The sequence below is a fragment of the Erythrolamprus reginae genome, chromosome Z (assembly GCF_031021105.1).
Source record: "Erythrolamprus reginae isolate rEryReg1 chromosome Z, rEryReg1.hap1, whole genome shotgun sequence".
In the NCBI taxonomy this organism is placed as follows: domain Eukaryota; kingdom Metazoa; phylum Chordata; class Lepidosauria; order Squamata; family Dipsadidae; genus Erythrolamprus; species Erythrolamprus reginae.
Window position 1 is genome coordinate 79,257,503 of NC_091963.1, and position 15,628 is coordinate 79,273,130.

Below are 15,628 nucleotides of genomic sequence, written 5' to 3' on the forward strand. Positions count from 1 at the left end.
ATTTCAGTTGAAGGAACATGCTTATTGTTTTCTGAATTTTTCACTGCAAAATTAAAGCCTGGAGAGAAAATTGCTGCACATTTGTCTAAACTTTTAGCAATGCAAAAGGAATTGATTGGAAGAGGATACAATATTGATGATATTCAGATGAACACCGCCATAATTACATCTCTAAATGATGATTGGAAAGATGCCATTTCAAAATATAACAACATACCTTTAGCTCAACGCACCACATCCAGAGTTTGGAAACTTTTAACAGAAGAAGAAGTTATTATGCAAGGAAGACTTAAATCCAGAGCAACTATTTCCAGAGCTCCAATGTCGCAGTTACCAACCAAGGGGCTACGCTCCTAGATATCCACCGTACAACCAGCCCAGAAGAACAGATTTTCAACGCACTCAATATCCTGATTCGCAACGCTCTCAATCTGCTGATTTTCATCACTCTCAATATCCTGTCCAGCCCAGAGGAACCGATTCCAGGGGCGGCAGACGCAGAAGCTCCAGCAACTACAGATCACCTCAACGAGTTTCCAGAGGTGAAACACGTCCTTACATCGGTTCTTTGGTCGTGAACAATGTTCCAGAATTAGATCCAGAACACGACATTCAACATTTATGGACTTTAGATAGCGGAGCAGCGTTTCACATTATTTACCAAAGAGAACTTTTCACAGAACTACATAAGACTGACATAAAAGAACTATATTCAGTGTCAAATCACTTATGCAAAGTTGAAGGAGAAGGAACAGTTTACGTAAAAGAATTAGACCAAATGATTCCATGTGTTCTATACATTCCAAAAGCTACAAGCAACTTACTCAGTCTATATCACCTAAACAAAGATCTAGGCTACAAAGTTATGCTTTTAGAAAATGAAATTAACATTATCAAGAATGGGACAATTATTTCTCATGCCTTTCCAATTGGAGGTGTCTACTACTTAAAGCCAAAACCTCGAGTGCAAGTTGAAGTAAGTATAAAAGTTCCAAAGAATGAAAGCACAGGTCCAGAGAGAAAACCTGTTGCTACTCTAGAAACAAAGGCTCCTAAAGCCAATGAAGTTCAAAGGGTTGATCAAAACAAATCTGAGGTTCCGCATAATGTTGCAAATGTTAAACCTGTACTAACAAACAAATCTTTTCATTCCAGGTGTGTTCACCGTTGGCATTGTCGTTTGGGCCATGCATCCTTTGCAGTTTTATCCAAGATGCCAGAATTTGTCAATGGTTTTAAGGTTAATAGTAAATGCAAAATTTACTTAGATTGTTCTGTTTGTAATAAATCAAAATCCAAAGCAGCACCTATTGCTAAACATGCCACACATTTGTCTACACGCATTTTTGATTTGGTTCATACCAACATTGTCGATCCATTTCGGCCTATTAAAGGTAATTGTAAGTATTTCTTAACTATTGTTAATAATTATTCTAGATATGCTTTTGTGTATCTAATGAAACAAAAATCAGACCTTTCAGATCTTTAAAGACTTTGCTGCACACATCTACAATCAACATGGTGTCTGCAACAGAAGAATACAAAGTGATCGTGGTGGAGAATTCATGTCCCAACAATTCCAAGGATGGATGAAACAAAATGGAATCCATCACCAAACTTCTGCACCTTACACACCACCTCATAATGGTATTGTAGAATGACTCCAAGGCGTTTTACAGACTATGTTTCGTTGTCTTCTAGAAGATGCTAATCTCAACAACTTCTATTGGGGTGAAGCACTAAGGTATGCCAATTACATTGTTAACCGTATTTGGAGCAGTGTCATTAATCAAACTCCTTTTTACATGCTGTATGGAAAGAAGCCTGATATCCAAAACCTCCACATTTTTGGCTCATATGCCATGGTCAACATTCCATTGGTCCAGAAAAAGAAAGGAGGTCCAGTAGCAGAAAGACTGAGATTTATAGGTTTTGATCAAAGTTCTAAGTATTATAAATTTGCTGACTCTAATCACACAGTTGTTATTTCCAACTCAGCTAAATTTGAAGAAGATACAGATTGGTCCAGAATACACAGTAATGATACTTCAGTTTATTTTCCCAAAGATGATTTTGAAGGTACAGTGCAACCTGATCCTCAGGCAGTTGTTCCAGATGTTGTTTCTCCAAAAGATGATGCACAGTCTTCACAAGTTGCAGATGATGTTACTAGCGATGAAGTTGGAGATGGAGATGACCAAGATGAAGGATGGACCACAGTTCCAAGATGTTCCAAGAGAACCACACAAGGAATTCCTCCAAAGAGATACCAACAGCAAGTATTACAAAAATATTTTCCTTTTCTTTGCAACAATGTTACCCTTCCTCCTGAGAATTTTTCTCAAATAAGACATTTACCTGGGTCTGAACAAGAAAAATGGTACGAGGCAATGGAAATTGAACTGGACAATTTAAAGAAACTTAAAGTGTTTAAATATGTTGAGCCTCCAACGAACAAGAAGATTATTGGTACACGATGGGTCTACAGAATTAAACAAAAACCAAATGGTGAGAAAATATACAAAGCGAGATTAGTAGCACAAAGCTACTCCCAAGTTTATCCTGAAGATTCCAGATACATTTTCACCTACAGTTAAAAATGAAAGTGTCAAAATTGCTTTAACCACAGCTATTGCCTTGAATTTAGAAGTTTTCCAATTTGATGTTGAAACTGCTTATCTGAATGCTGATTTAAATGAAGAGATCTATTTGAAGGGTGCACCTGGTTTCCAAGATCGAGAAGGAGATGTCTGGTACCTACAAAAGAGTCTTTATGGCCTGAAACAATCTGCTTTAATGTGGCACAGGTGTCTAATTGACAAGCTAAATTCAATGGGCTTTATTAAGTCGGACTCTGATGAATGCGTGTTTACAAAAGGGCAAGGTAATGTTTATGAAATTATACTTGTTTATGTTGATGACATTGTTTACATTGGTCCAAACAAACGTATGAGTGAAATTTTTGCAAAAGGTTTAGAAAGACATTTTACATTGAAAAGCTTAGGGCACATTCATGATTATCTAGGTGTTCGATTGAAAAAACTCAGAAGGGGTTTAGCCTCTCACAAGAAAACAAAATTGATCAACTTTTACAAAACTGCAACATGACTGACGCACATCCATGTTGCTCTCTAATGCAAACAGATTTTTACAAGCTGACACAACAGACTAGTCCTGAATTTAAAGATCAAACTATCGTTCAGTCATTGGGTCACTGTTATACATTAGCAGTTGGACAAGACCCGACATTTCACTTAGTGTCAATCTTTTGGCACGGTACATTGGCAAAGCAACTACCGTATTTTCCGGCGTATAAGACGACTGGGTGTATAAGACGACCCCCTAACTTTTCCAGTTAAAATATAGAATTTGAGATATACTCGCTGTATAAGACTATGCAGCCTGGTGCCAGCTTTCTCTTTCTCTTTCCACACAGCCACACTGATGACTAACTAATTGCACTGATTTTCCCATACATTGAGTGAATTCAGACAACACTCTTGTGAGCTGCTCAGTCTTCAGGAAGGGGTGGCATACAAATCTAATAAATAAATAAATCTAATAAATAAATAAATTGTGCCACAAATTAGCCAAATAGGCTTTTGTGTAACCCCACCCCTATAAAAGTTTACACTCTCCTGCTTTTATTTCTTGCACAAATGAGAACCAGCACTAAGCATAATTAAAAAGTAGCGGTCTTTAAATCTACTGATCAGATGTTGTTTGTTTACAAGAAGTTTAATAAATAGAAATCCTGCAGGTGCAATTTTCTAATGAGTAGTTCTTTTGTTTGCATTCCCTAATTGTAAACTTTAGGCTCACTTTCGACTCATCCATGAATGAAAACTAGTGAATAAGTTGCAGCGGGTTTCTTCTAGGGAGCAGGGAAAAGTTGGTACCTGAATACACATTTTTGTACACGTTTTGACAAATAAATGAATGAATGAAATAAATGAATAGCACGTGTTTTGCAGCTCTGAGTGGTACAAGGCGGAGCTTTGGGTACAGAGTCGGTGGAAAACTACTAAATCCCGGGTCCAAACAGCCCAGCCTTAAAAAAAAAGATCCCCTCGCTGTCTTACCCTTTCGACTTCGGTTCAGATGTTGCACCAGGAAAAGGCGCTTTCACAAGCGAGATCAATCACCAGCAGGCTCGACGGGTGAAGCACGCGCCGTCGGGCCGAGCTCAAGAGAAAAGGAAAGCGCAACGCGGCAGGAACTGCGGGGGGTAGCCGGCGTACGCTCCGGCTAATGAGCCCTTGCCGCAGCTATCCGCCACTTCTTTCTTCTCCGCCTCGCCTCCGCTACTCCAGCCGCCACCTTTGCTCTCCCCGCCGGGCAAGAGGCAAAGGCGGCGGCGGGAGTAGCAGAGGCGAGGCGGAGAAGAAAGAAGCGGCGGATAGCTGGCGAGGCACCGGCTAGAGGGCTGGACCCCGCCGGTTTGCCGCCGCTCCCGCCGCCAGCTTTGCTGGGGTCCAGCCCTCTAGCCAGTGCCTCGCCAGCTATCCGCCGCTTCTTTTTTCTCCGCCTCGCCTCCGCTACTCCCGCCACCGCCTTTGCCTCTTGCCCGCCGGGCTTAAAGAAGGGAGAGGGGGGGTGAACAAGGCCTCCGCCCCCTTTCACAAGTTTTATAACTCGCCGGGTTTCCGCGTCCTGTGACTCCAGTCAGGTGGTTCCTGCCTTCTTTCTTTTTTTTCTCCCCCTCCGCGCCTTCCGGCTGTCGGGAACGTCTCTTCCCACCAAAGAAGCGGCGCTGCCCCAAGAGAGTTCCCGGAGTCGCTGGGAAGGAAAATCCATGCGAGAGGGAGCGTTGCCTCCCCGCTCTTTCCTTTCTTGCTCCCCCGACGGTGCTGGGCTTCCTTTCGCACGAGCGCGAGTGGGTCGAGGAAGGTTGGAAGCCGGCTTTTGAGTGGCGAAGCCGGAATGGCTGGAGCGGAGAGAGGCGGCGCCGGAGTGCCTGAGAAGCGGGAGCATCTCTTTAAGGTTTTAGTCATCGGGGAGCTCGGCGTCGGCAAAACAAGTATCATCAAGCGCTACGTCCACCAGCTCTTCTCTCAGCTGGGCAAGAGGCAAAGGTGGCGGCGGGAGTAGCAGAGGCAAGGCGGAGAAAAAAGAAGCGGCGGATAGCTGGCGAGGCGCCGGCTAGAGGGCTGGACCCCAGCAAAGTCGGAGGCGGAAGCAGCGGCAAAGCGGCGGGGTCCAGCCCTCTAGCCGGCGCCTCGCCAGCTATCCGCCGCTTCTTTCTTCTCCACCTCGCCTCCGCTACTCCCGCCTGTGGAATCAGTATCTGGCGTATAAGACGACCCCCCACTTTAGATAAGATTTTCAGGGGTTAAAAAGTCGTCTTATACGCCGGAAAATATGGTACATTTCATTGGACATGCATAAAGAGACTACTGAGATACATGAAGCACACAAAAGACATGAAGTTGTTTAGAACCAAAACACAACAAGTTTCCTGAGTTAGTTTGTTACGTAGATTCTGATTGGGCAGGTGACAAAGAAACACAAAACACTTCTGGTTAATTTATTGGAAAGTTAGAAAGCAGAACTTTATTTCTTGTTCTTCTACTGAGTCAGAATATGCCTGTGTTTCTCACTGTTGCAATGCTTTAACTTGTGTTTCTGCTCTCGTTGATAGTATTTGAAGTGATCCTATGAAACCAATTGTTGTTGTTTTTTTGAAAAAAGTTTATTAAGTATTTACATTAATTACACAACAAACAACAATACATACAATACAACAGTATATACACAAAGATTTAAATAAAGAAAAAAGGGAAGGTGAGTAAAAAAAGAGATAGGTGTGAAAAGAGATAAAAAGAGAAAATAAAGCACTCTGCTTTTTGTATTACATATTTGATATCGTTATTTACAATTGGAACTACTCTAGGAGTAGTGAATTTTGTGTGCAGCTTATGTCTGATCTACAAAGGAAAATCTTCTTTTTACTGCTTTGTTATACATCGGTTACATAACTACATTTCCATGATCTTCATATCATTTTATCAATCGTATATCCTTCTTGTTTCAATGGTATAATGGTGCTATGGTATATTAATGTATATAAATAGTATTTGAGCTTGTTACTTCAAAATTTGATATTGGGGTTCCTAATTTTAACTTAAATTAATTAAATTTTTATTCTAATTTGTTTTTTGCAACCCAGATATACCACCTGTCCCAGCTTTTATGGAAGTCTTCCATGTCCTTATCTTGCAATTCATAAGTCAGTTTTGTCATTTCAACTACCTGGTACACTTTAGTTATCACATTGTAGATTGTGGGTGTGAGTTCCTCCTTCCAGCATTGAGCATACGTGATTCTGTCCGCTGTTGTAATATGCAATATTACGTGTCTGTCGTATTTTGTGAAATGTTGCCTGAATATTCCCAATAAAAAGAGTTCTGGTCTTATATTTATTTCCTTCCTTATAATTCCTTCAATCATGTTTCTAATTTCCCCCAAAAATTGCTTAACTGATGGACATGTCCACCACATGTGATAGTAGGTGCCTGGTTTTTTCCGGCACTTCCAGCAGATGGGGGAGAGTTTTGGGTACATTTTAGACAGACGGGCTGGGGGGAGGTGCCATCTGTAGAACATTTTGTATATATTCTCCTTGTATGGGATTGAAAGTGTTATTTTGTAATTATTTACCCAAATGTTTTCCCATTCTGGTAAATTTATCGTATAACCGAAGTTTTGCCCCCAGGCTATCATGGTACCTTTTACTTCCTCCTCGGCAAGTTCTTGGTAGAGCAAATATTTGTATATTTTAGAAATTTGTTTCTCATCTGAGCCCAATAGAATTTTATCAAATGTGCCATTTTTTGGAATCCTTGCCTTTCTCTGTCCTCTTTATATTTAGATCTAATTTGGTAGTATTGGATCCAATCCATTTTAATCCCTTTATCCTGCAGATCTGATTTAGAGATTAGTGTGTTATTTTCATTTAATAATTGATCATATGTTATCTTATTTTTTTAAATCATTGTTTTGGGGTATGTTATGGCCTCGTTTGGTGAGAGCCATCTTGGTGTCTGCAAATATTGAGACTTTTGCACAGATTGCCACGTTTCTATTAGACTTTTTCTCATGAAATGTTGTTTAAAATGTGTGAGTAATTTGCCCTTTTTCCCAATTAAGTATGAATGCCATCCGAATTCAAGGTTATAGCCTTCCAAGGCTAATATTCTTTTGTCCCTCAAGGTGATCCATTCTCTTATCCAATTCAATGATGCGGCTCTGTAATATAGTTTCCAGTTCGGAACTCCCATCCCTATGGTCTTGTAGGTGTTTGTATTTTAATCTGGCTTTTTTTTTTGCTCCAGATAAATCGGTGTGTGAACTTCTTTAATGAGTCAAAAAATTTCCTGGGTAGTTTTATTGGTACTGTTTGATAGAGGAAGAGAATCTTAGGAAGCACATTCATTTTTATCACTGCGATTTTTCCCAAAAATGAAAGTTGGAGTTTGGCCCACTTATCTAAATTTGTTTTTGTCGTTTGCAAAAAATTTTCATAATTGTCTTTGAATATAGTACTACATTTGGCTGTGAGAATTATTCCCAGGTATCTTACTTTTGGAGCGGTTTGGAGTTCTAATTCATTTTCTAGTTCTAGTTTTTGGTTTAAGGTCATATTTTTAACTATTATTTTAGTCTTATTTTTATTTATTTTTAACCCTGCCACTGCTCCAAAGTCTTCTATTTCTTTTAATAAGTATTTGCCCGATGTTAATAGGTCTTCCAGAATGATACCATATCATCCGCGTAGGCTTGGAGTTTGAATTCTTCGTTTTTGGTTTTTAGTCCTTTTATATTCGAATTGCTTCTTATCTTAATCAGTAATGCTTCTAATACTGTTATAAAAATCAGTGGTGCCAATGGGCATCCTTGCCTTACGCCTTTTCTAATTTGTATCTCCTCGGTCATTTCTTTATTAATTATTACTTTTGCTTTTTGTTGAGTATATATTGTATTAATTAAACCTACTAATTGATCTCCAAAATTCATTTTTTGAAATTGCAGGATAAAGTATCTCCAATTAATTTTGTCAAATTAATTCCACAAAGACCAATGCAGCTTGTCTTCCGATCTGTACATCGTAATATTCGATTGCATTTAGTATTGTCCTAGTGTTATTTTTAATTTGTCTGTACGGGAGAAATCCGTTTGATCGGTGTGGATAATTTGATTTAAAATTGGTTTTAATCTTTCTGAGATAATCGCTGCTAAGATTTTGTAATCAGTATTAAGAAGGGTAATTGGCCTATAGTTTTGGATTAAGAATTTTTCAGATTCATTTTTAGGAATTAGGGTAATGTATGTGTGCTTCCAGGACTCTGGTATTTTCCCTCCCGACAGGATGTCATTGAATAATTCTAACATGTATGTTTCTAATGTTCCTTGTAATGTCTTGTACAACTCAAAGGGTATCCCATCCGGCCCCGGAGATTTATTGTTTTTTTGCTTACCCAGAATTTGTCTTAGTTCGGTTATCGTAATTTTATCATTTAGTTTTGTTTTTTGGTCTTCAGTGATTTTTGGTAGATCTATTTGTCCTAGATACTCATTGATTTTACTTTCCTCCAACTGTTCTTGCTCATACAAATTGGAATAGAATTGTTCAGCTATAATTTTTTTTTGTGTTTCCTTTGTTTGTCTTTCCCCCAGTGGGTCAATTAAGGCTTCGATATATCTATCTGATTGTTGGGTGGCTAGCTTCCAAGCTAGCCATCTTCCAGGCTTGTTAGCATTTTCAAAAAAGTTTTGTTTTTGGCTCCTTATTTTTTGTGCCAATTCCTCTTGGTTGCATAAGTTCACCTTATGTTTTATCAAATTCAATTCTTTTAATGTTTTTTGATCTGATGGGTTTTTGTGAAGTTCTCCTTCTAAAATGGTAATTTTCTGGAGCAGTTTTTGCATTTCACTTTTCTTTTGCTTATTTTTACCCGCTAAGTATGATATCGATAGGCCTCTGATATAGGCCTTCATGGTATCCCATAGGTTGGCTTTATTTGTTTCACCGTTATCGTTTATTTCTAAGAAATATTTTAGCTCCTTTCCCATCTTTAGTGTATAATCCTTTTCCTTAATAACGGATTGGTTTAATGACCACCTTTTTTTGATAGATCTTTCCTGCTCTTTCCTTTTTAACCAAATTGGATTGTGGTCCGCCCAGGTGTTAGGGAGAATCTCTGATTCTGTGATATTTTGAATAAATTCTTGGTTAGCCCAAGCCATATCTATTCTTGACCACGACTTGTATGGGTATGAAAAGAATGTATAGTATCTATTGTCTGGGTGAAGAAATCTCCACGCATCTTTTAATAAGAATTCTTCTACCATTTGATTGAAAGTATGTGGCAGAGTTTTCCTAACTTTTTTCTTGTTATTGCTTTTGTAGTCTTTTTTTCTGTCCATTATCGAATTGTAGTCTCCGACTATTACAAATTTTTTTGAATCAATATCTAACAAAATTCTATGTATTTTAGCATAGAATTCAGCCTGTTTTATACTTGGAGCGTATATTGAAATTATTACTGTGGGGGTGTTCCCTTTATTTATTTGTATTGCCAAGATCCTTCCTTCTTCATCAGAATATAGTAGTTTGGGATTTAATCGTGGTTTGACATAGATTACAGTCCCGCGTTTCTTAACTGGGGCTAGGGAAGCAAAAAGTTTTCCTAATTTTGGGCATTCTAAGATTGAGTGCTGATCTTTCTTGATGTGTACTTCCTGAAGACAGGTTATATCTGGGTTGCTTTTAATTAATTTGTGCCATATTTTATTCCTTTTCTTTGATGCATTTATACCATTGATGTTTATGGATATTAGTGATAATTCTTCATCTATAGTTGTTTCCTTAATTCCGCTCTTTACCTCCTGCTCTAGACCTTGTAGTTGCCCCTTCTTTGCCATCGATTGGTCGTTTATATCTGATCTCTGGTTCTTGTATGTTCTCATCCGATATTGATTCCTCTCTGCTCTCCACCTCCTTTCTCCCTCTCCCTCCTAGTTTCTGTGATTCAATTATCTTAATATTTTGATCTAAAAAGTTTTGAGCCTCTTCTATTGTATTAATCCTGTGCTTTTTCCCCAGGAGAGTAATTAGGAGACCTTCGGGGATGAGTCACCTAAAGGAGATTTTGTGTCGATGTAATTTAGATGTCAAAAATTGGTATTGTCTTCTCTTTTCTCTAATTCGCCTGGGGATTTGCTTTAAGACTATTACCTCCTTTCCTTTATGTATTATCGGGTCATCCTTAGCTAAATGGTATATCTCATCCCTCGTTGTTTTTTTGACAAACCTAACATGGACTTCTCGAGGTAATTTATTCCTGTGGGCGTAGCCGGTGTACACACGATATATCTCGTCTATTTCCTTCAATACTCTACTAGTTGTTGAACCCGTTACGCCCGCTATTATCTCCGCCATTGTTTCTGCTATGTTTTCTTCTTTACTTTCTTGTATGTTTTGAAATCTTAAGAAAAAAGAGGCTTTTTCAAGCTCCATATTTAATAAGGCCTCTTCCATGCTTTTGATAGCTGACATTGTGTTATTTTCTGTTTCTTGCAATTTAGCTTCCAGTTTTTCTGCTCTATCTCCTGTATCTTTTGTGCGTTTTCGGAAAGGGCACCTTGTATTTGCTCAATTTTCCCGTCCATCTTACCTACTCTGTCCTCCACTCTCTGTATATCTTTTTGAATTTCACCTCTTACATTCTCTATGTTCCCTGCCAATGTTTCACAATTTTGGTCCAAAGATTCTTGCATTTTTAATATTAACTCTTGCAGTGATGCAAGTGTTATTGTTGACGACTGGGAAGCCATAATTGTCACACTTTCTGCCCCTTTAGTGTTCTGAGGGGTTACAGGTTGAGATGCTACTAGTTTATTACCACCTTTAGGTTGGGAAGCATTTGCTGAGGACCTTGACATTTTAAGTAAGCTCAATACCCACTGTATCACAAGTTATACAATCAATTGGCCCACCAAACGGTTAAACAGTCAGATATTCAAATAGTCAGTTAATCAATTTCTATAATTATGGTTATAATTGCAATGTAGTTTATAAGAACAGTTAATCACTTAAATTAGTTAATTAATTAATTAATTGGTTTAAATAACAATCAAAATCTAGTCAATTCATCAAAGGTTATACAATTACCAGTTGATTTAAATTTATAAAATCTTTATGAAATCTTTATAAAAATAATTTAGTTCCAAAAATACTTCGATACTTTTAATTAAATAATACTTCCGGTTTGACGTCACGTCGTGACGGAGCGGTCTTCGAGGGCTCTCGAGATCGATCTCCACGTTTCAGCTTTTTGGCTCGCCATTTGCGGCAGTTGCAGCCTGAAGGGACGAGCAACTTGTAGGGGAACTCTCCGTGTACCCGTAGCGGTAAGGCAACCCGCGGGGGGAGCGGAGAATCGCCCGGGCCTGGGGCTGAAGAGATCGGCCTGTGCCGATCCGGAGACGTGGCTGCCCGACATTCTGTAGGAAGCTAGAAGAGCAGCTAATATAGACCAAGTATTGGGGTTGCGAATATCAAATATCGAATTGGATGGTATGATGGTTGGTGAGATTGAGAAGGGTCTTTGTTGAACGGCGACGAGTAGTGGTGAGCGTGTTCCCTTGCTGCGAAGAAAAGAGAAACCAACTCGGTGACATAGCAAGATCTTAGGGCGGCGGCCATTACCGAGTGAGGAAGAGAGGTCGGGGGATCGCATTAAACAGATCGGTGTCGAAGGTGGAACCTGGTTGGAACTTTCCCTCGCATTCGGCCTTTTGTGTTGGAGTGGACAACATCTGTTTGGATTGGCAGCAAGAGCAAAGTGGATTCTTAGCGAAAGTGAATGATGGTTTGTGGAGGTTTGTGAAAGTTTGTGGAAGTTTCTGGAAGTCACGAGAAGGAGCGATACTTGGCTATTTGGAGTGGCCCAAACCGAATTTTGTGAACCGGAAGCCGGCGCTGATACAAGGGTAATTCAGCATATACAAGTTCGAAATATTTGATTCGTTGGAAATAATTGAAACAGCTTTTGGAAATACAAAACAATTATAAGAGGGTATAAGCGGGTCAAAGTTTGGCGTTAACTTTTGTATAAACTCTCTGACTCTTTCTGACTCTGACTACGGTACAAACTTCGAAGATTTTCTATTAAACCCCTGATTATCGATTACTTATATTGGAATTAACTTATCTCTTCCGATTACAATACTCTTAGATTTTCTTATTAACTGATTACCATTAAATTGTTGACTAACTCTTGATTAAGGAAAATAAATATTGAAGACAGAAGATAGAAGATAAAAAGAAAATATTTAAAGTTGTGTTAAAACATCTTGTCTTAAAATATAACTATAAACTTTATAATCTTTTTTCTAGTATACCCTAGTTCTTTGCTTCAACCTTTCCTTGCTCTCTCTCTCTTACTTTAGTATATAATATAATATAAGATTTTGACATTTATATATTTAGGAATATTGCTATTAGATAGATTGGACTTAAGTTTTCAGTTTCATATTTAAAGGTCTGTTTAAGATTTAACTGTGCTCAGAACACTAGGATATAAAGATTACTTACTACTCACTAGCTAATCAAGAATACCAAAGTTAAATACCAGAAACCAATTGTTATTATGGAGGGCAATGTTTCAGTTACTTTCATATCTGAAAGTGAATATGTTGGAGCGCGTACACGGCACATCGACATAAGATATAAGAATGTAGAGGACTTCCGGATAGAGCTCGATTGCGCCGGAGGTGCGGAAGCTAAGCTCTGGCTCCGTAGCCTACCTTTTCACCCTGTAGGACGCCGTTTTGTGTTGTGCCAACACCCGGAGGGTTCAGCCCAGAACAGGGGGTCTCCTGGACCCCCCGGGACGGATCGCCGCGGCCCCAGGGGTTAGGGACAGCCCCGCAGCTACAGGAATGGAGAGCTGCAACCGGATGGCTGTCTGGGCACAGCCATAGCGATCGCCGATAGCGGAAGTTTAAAAACAGAATAAGAAGTCTACAGGGAAGCAGATCGGCAGATAAAGGAGATTGACAGCACCACACGGAAATCTTTTGGTATTGGAGAAAGTTTCTGAAAAGAAGACCTTGAAGGCGAACATAAACAAAGGGAAAAAAAGCTGTAAGTGATATCCATACACGGGAAAAGAAGAACAGCCGGAACTACTTGTCTTTGTTAAACCTAATAGTATAACTTTTTTTTTTCAATTTTAAGATTATAGTGTGGTGTTTTTATTCTTTTTTTCTTATTGTTATTCATCTTTTATAATTATATTTTTCCCTGATAATTAAAGACTGATTTGACAATTATTTGATTGGATGAAGCCTATTTTATTTTTCTATTTTTATAATTTTTCTTTTATCTCTTTCTCCAATTTTTTCTCCCTTTCTTTTTGGACTCAGTGGGACTATTTTTTTTCAACACGATATTGGAGATGTAAGGATATTTTTCTTTTTTTTTTTCCTTTTCATATTTTTTTTCTTTTTCCTTTTACACAGTAAGAAGATACAGATTTTATTTTTACAATCATTCTAATTTGGATATTATATTGGATATTTGTTTTGGAATATTTTTTTGATATTTCTATTAAAGCATAACTCATATTTGGTTTATTTGGACTTATTAGACTTTTTTGGATTCTTCTTTTAGATTTTGATATTTTTTCCTTTTTTTCTCCTTTTTAATTAATGGGGTGATTATTATTATTTTATTTTTATTACCTTTTTTACCCTTTCATATTTTCAAATATTAGAAATATTTTTTTAATAAAATTTTCCCATTTCTTTTAAATAATTTCTTAAATAAGCTTTCTCTTTTCTCTTTCCTTCTTTTCCTTTTCTTTTTCTTTTATTTCTCTTAATTATTTTTTTCACCACAATTATATCCTTTTCCTTTCTTTATTACTAACTAATTATGTGCTAGAAGCTTTGTTCTCTTCCCTTCCCCACCTGGTCCCCCCCCTTTCAGGAGTCTAGGATTCTAAAAGACTGAATTATCTCTTTTCCCTTTTCCCTCTCACCTTTTTTTCTCTTTAATTAATTCAAATAATTATTGTATTACTTGAATTGAATCGGTACGTTTAGTTTTCCTGTCTACTAGTATTTTAGATGTAAATTCTTTTCCTTTTCATTTTTTTAACTAAAAATTATTAAGAATATATAAGATTTAGATTTAAATAACTGTTAAATAAAATAGAAATTTTGGAATATGAAAGGTTCCTATAGGGCACAAAGTGTGATTTTGGTGACTACAACAACAATGCGAAAACAAACAACTACTCCTGCTTCGACTTCAACCCCTACACCTAAAGTCTCCCCAACTTCATCACCATTACAACAAAGGACCATAACTACAATGTTGGCTAAAGAGAAAGAAAAAGAAAAGCCAATGATGGATTCTAACTTCCAGATTATTCAAGAAGCACTAGCAGGCATTCAAGAGTCACAAACTCAGACAAAAACTCAACTTGACATGAACAAAGAAGAAATGAAAATGTATCTACAAGAAATGAAGCAAGAGATGAGGCAAGAAATGAAGGAGATGAAAGATGAGATTTAAAAAGAAATTGCTGAACTTAAAACCGAATTAACTGAAGTGAAAGGAAACGTTGCCGAAATGGATGGAAATATAAAAGTCATGCAACAAAATTTACAAGACAGTGAAAAAAGAATACAAGTGACAGAAGAAAAAATTCAAGTCATGGGACAGAGAGTGGAAGAATATGAAGACCGTAACTATGCAGCCCACAGAGATTTTGATATAGCAATAACTAACTTAGAACTCCAATCCGCGTCACATGGTTTGAGGTTTCAAAACATCGATGAAGAAAGAGATGAAGATTTATCCGCAAAAATGGCAGAAGTTATGGGAGGTATCATGCAGGCGGATCCAACAGTACTGATAAGAGAAATTGATGAAGTTTACCGAGTCCAGACTGGCTATGCAAGGCGCCATAACTTACCCAGAGAAGTTCATATTAAGTTCTCAAGAAGAACCATCAAAGACGAGATACTGAGATTGACAAAAAATGAGACTTTTCAACATAATGGGAAAGAAATTACGATTCTGAAACAAGTTCCGAAGAGAGTTCAAGAGAGTAGAAGAGAATACTATTTTCTTACAAGTATCTTAATTAGAAAGAACATTGTTTTTAGATGATTGATACCAGAAGGTTTGACTCTAACCTGGCAATCAACAACAGTGAAAATAGAAAGTGTGGAACAAGCAAGATCTTTCTTAGCACGCAGCGGATTAGATAGAATTGAACAAACTCGGATAGAACCAAAGAGTAGTGAAAACATGATGGGGGCCACAGGTGGTGGAGGGGAAGAATCACTGGCTGTGAAGCAGAAACAAGCACAGACTTCACAGGAACTAATCTTGGAAACCCGACTTCGAGAACCAAAAGAAGCTAAAAGGTACTATAAATAAAGGTGACACATGACCTGAAAATATTTTCAGTCAATGTAAACGGATTGAACAACCCAAGGAAAAGAAATCAAGTATTAACTAAACTTACGAAACAAAAAGCTCAGATAAATATTTTACAAGAAGTTCATATTAAAAAATCAAAATGAAGTCTTCTTAAAAACTCAACAC

General features: G+C 37.9%; 1 protein-coding gene across 11 annotated transcripts in view; it reads right to left on the minus strand.

Moving 5' to 3' along the window:
* CDCP1 (CUB domain containing protein 1) overlaps positions 1-15,628 on the minus strand; it is a 171,158-nt gene that overhangs the window by 94,246 nt on the left and 61,284 nt on the right. The window lies entirely within an intron of this gene.